The 4456-nt window shown below is 37.3% G+C and overlaps 1 pseudogene; it reads left to right on the forward strand.

Moving 5' to 3' along the window:
- Nucleotides 1-2458: 2458 nt before the first annotated feature.
- On the forward strand, nucleotides 2459-3265 carry LOC149224898 (aldehyde oxidase GLOX1 pseudogene; annotated as a pseudogene).
- The last annotated feature ends 1191 nt before the right edge of the window (nucleotides 3266-4456 follow it).

Here is a 4456-nt window from a genome sequence, read left to right on the forward strand (position 1 = left end):
CATTTTCTTGACTATTGTTCTCTCTTGTAACATTTGCATTTTGTCTATTGTTCATATCATGCTGTTTCTTTCTACAATCACTAGCATAATGTCCATACTTTTTGCAATAATAGCATTGAACATTAGATTTATCATACCTTTGTCCTTGAGCCTGATACTGATCTCTTTGTTGGCTGTTGCCTTGACTTTGGTTCTGATTTGGATTGCTGCCTCTTCCTTGTGCATTTGATGGGCTGTTCCTTCCACCTCTGTTCTGGCTTCTGCCTCTTCCTCTTCGGTTTCCTCTTCCTTGACCTCTTCCTCTTCCAAAGGACATCTGGGTCTTGAAGGCTTGCTCAAGAGATGAGTTTTCATTCCTACTCAACCTCTGCTCATGTGTTATCAGTGATGCATGTAGCTCATCAACTGAATAGTTTGAGAGATCCTTTGTCTCTTCAATGGTGGTGACTATGGCATCAAACCTTGAGGGTAAGACCCTCAATATTTTCTCCACAATCCTTCTATCTTCAATGGTTTCTCCATGAGTTCTCATTTGTGTGATTACACCAATCACATGAGTGAAGAATGAGTCAATGTTATCTGACTCCTTCATGTTCAAGTTCTCAAAATCCTTTCTCAGCAATTGTAGTTTTGCTGTCTTCACTCTCTCCATGCCTTGATAGGCTGTCTTAAGGGTTTCCCATGATTCATTTGCTGTCTTAGCTGCTGCTAACCTTGGAAATATACTCTGGTCTACTGCTAGATACAACAACACACGGGCTTTTGAATCCTTCTTCCTATTGCTCTTCAGCAGATCCTTCTCTCCCTGAGTTAATGCATTGAACTCAGTTTCATCTGCTGGTTCTTCAAAACCATCTTCAACTATTTCCCATAAGTCTTGGGAAGCAAGCAAGGCTTTCATAGTTATTGACCAGTAGTCATAGTTCTTCCCATTAAACTGTGGGAGCTGGGTATTAAACATACCCATACCAGTGCTTGTGCTAGCCATTCCTTGACTGTGTATTTAAAAACTGATTGTCTCTTCAATAACAAACAAGATAGCTATGAAGAATACATGAATCCTTCGTTGTCTGAGTCTTCTGTCTGCCTGAGAAGTTTTGCTGCAGCAACAACCTTCTCCCTTCAGCTTCTTTAACTTCTTTAAAGAGCCCGGTCCTGCTCTGATACCACTGTTGGGTATTTTTGATGGGAAAATACCAAAAACCAAGATTCAAACACACAGAGGCAATGCTCTGTTTTACCTCCACAGGATCTTTTTGTGCACAGGGAAACTTAAAAAATTTCACTGAGAAACAGAGTATTTCACCACCATAAAAACATTCTATTCATTAAAAACTGATACAAACTTCATCCTCTTTTACTGAGAGGGATTTACCACTGTAAAGTCCTTTTTATATTCACTGCTGTGAAAAACAACTTACTGCTGTAATAAAAGTTTACATAAGTTTACTGCTGTAAAAAAAATTTACACAGGATTACAAAAATTCGCTCAACCATTTTCTTTATGCACTGCTGTGCAAAACCACACATGGTTTTTGCTACTCCTCTGTTTTACAATGCCTCACAAAACATTACAAAGTATATCGTGTGCAATGCTGTGCATACATCCACTGGTTCTCTCTCGCTGCTGCGAACACACATTGTCTTTACCTCCCATGTGCCATACATACAAAAAAAAGGTCAACACTCAAAACATAAAAACTTATTACATACGATTTCATATATTTAATACATGCCGTATATAAACAAATATATATAAAAAAATGGGACGTATGCCCATCACCATATTAAAGGCCACCACTTAATTCTACGTTGACACATTAAACTTCATGTCCTTTCTTCCACGGCGGTCAACCCAAAAATTTAACACTCCACGCAATAGTTTTAATTTGGTGCAGGTTCGTATGCAGCTCCAGGTGATCAACGACGGAGAACATTCAATCAAATCGGACGGTGGACAACAATATCGGAAGGCACTTTGTCACCTAACTTTATCGCCCGAGAAAACTACGTTGGCTGATGTCAGGGGAGAGCCACGTGTCAGCTCCATATTTTCTCGGGTTCGAACAGACGGAAAATCCCTTTGCCGGAAATCGACCCGAGAACTCTCCAGCGAACGGTTTCTGGCTTGGTGAACAGTTGCGTTGAAATTAGATTTCAACAATTCCTGCCACCAAGGAAGCCTAGTGAGGGAGTTTACAATCTGACGTTTCTGGAAGGCACCTATGTGTCCCAAAACCTGCAGAGCCTGTACAATCTCTATCCTTTTCTTCATCTCTCATCCGATGGAAATCTCTTCATCTTCGCCAACCGTGATTCCATCTTGCTTGATTACCAAAGAAATGTTGTGGTCAGGCATTTTCCAAGAATCCCAGATGGCCCAAGAAATTACCCCACCACCGCCTCATCTGTGATGTTGCCACTGTCCGCATCTGATGCATTTCGGAGGACAGAAATTATGATCTGCGGTGGTGCTCCTGTTGACAGTTACAATTTGTCACTTGCAGGGATTTTCATTGACGCGCTCCAGAGCTGTGGAAGAATGGTTATCACAGATCCCAATGTCGATTGGGCAATGGAGAACATGCCTGCTCCCAGAGTTGTGGGAGATATGCTGCTTCTTCCCACCGGTGAAATTCTGATTATCAATGGAGCGGAGAAGGGATGTGCAGGTTATGGGCAAGCAACCAATCCAGCTCTTGCTCCTTATTTATACAGACCTAATGCATTGCGAGGGCAGCGCTTCTCAGTACTCGCAAGTTTCACTGTTCCAAGAATGTATCATTCCACTGCAATTGTATTGCCTGATGGTAGGATTTCTGTGGGAGGTTCCAACCCCAACAAAAATTATAATTTCACTGTTATGTTTCCCACAGAGCTTCGTCTGCAAGCATACAGTCCTTATTACTTAGACGAATCTTCCCTGAAGCCCACCATCATTTCTGTGCTGCCTGCTTCGGTCACTTATGGCGGTAGCTTCAAGGTTCAATTCGCTGCAAATAATCATCATAACATTTCCATTCAGTTCAACATTTATCCTCCGACCTTCACTACTCACTCTTTTTCCATGCATCGGCGATTGCTTCTGCTTGCATTTGCCAGCCCACAATTAGAATTAGTAGGAGGAGCAGGGCAGAATATTTATAGTGCCCTAGTAACGGCACCTCCCACGCCTGTTGCAGCACCGCCTGGGTACTACATGCTATTCGTGCTCAACAGTGGAATACCCAGCGCTGCCACTTGGATTCATTTGTCTTCTAATTAGACTCATCCTTCCGCTTTGACATTCTCAATAATCTCCTCATATGTACTGTACTCTACCCTACTCTACTGTACTGAGTGAGTGCTGCAACAGCAGCTCTAGTACATTTCAGAGCAATAAAAGTTTTGGGTTTTTTTTCTGTCTGTGTGGAAGAAATTTGAAATTTGTTTTTTGTTGTACATTTTTTTCACCAATGTAGTGAAAAAGCAATAAAAGTTTTGGGGATGAAATTTGAAAATTGTTATGAAGGGTCTCTTTTCAAAATTGTGCATTTCTTTCATCAATGTAGTGAAAAAGCAATAAAATTTTGGGTCTTTTTTTTCCTTTTTTCATGTAAAGAAATATGAAATTTGTTAGGAAGCGTTTTTTTCAAAATTGTTATATAAAGTAAAGGGTATTATTATATAAAGTGTCATGTTAGATTGTTATTATAGAAAGTGTGATGTTAAATGTAAAAAGAGGAGGACGTTTAAAATGTTAATTATATATTTATTCTTTTAAAATTAATTCACTCTCATTAATGCTAATAAAATATCCATCATATTCATGTGTATTAAGTATCAAGATATAATTATCATTATTTTAAATTTGATTAAAAATATTATAATTTAAACTTTAAAAAACACATGTTATAATTTTAAAACTCAACCTACTATTATGAATCACAAATTTATAAATTTAAAATAATTAATTTTTTTAACAATAAAATTTGAGATTAAAATCATATAATATAAAATTAATTAATTACAATACCTTATTTACCTTTATTATCCAAAAAATTGTATAATTAATTTGATTATATATTTTTTCAATTAAAACCAAATTGTCTATTTGACACAAGTAAATATAATATTAACAAAATTTAATAAACACATTTACCAGTGAGTTTTTAAGCATTTGTAAAATTATATAATATTATAAGATAAATTTATTTTTATTGTTTATAATGGTAAATTATAATATTAAATGAACAATTATTGTTAACGATCAACTAAACACTTAGATTACTCTAATAATAAAAATATCTAATAAAATATTATCTTTTTTTTTTTATCGTTGAAACTACGCTACTTCTATTATTTACAGTAACAACAGCAAGCAATTACATCCGGGATTACAAGTCGACAGAGGCCTGGGGTGGCACTCTGGATCATAGAGATTCACTAAGACAGCAACCCGCGCAGGGGCATTCTC

The sequence above is a fragment of the Pinus tabuliformis genome, chromosome Q (genome assembly GCF_031772625.1).
Source record: "Pinus tabuliformis cultivar Carrire ecotype Pingquan chromosome Q, CPIR1, whole genome shotgun sequence".
Taxonomy (NCBI): Eukaryota; Viridiplantae; Streptophyta; class Pinopsida; order Pinales; family Pinaceae; genus Pinus; species Pinus tabuliformis.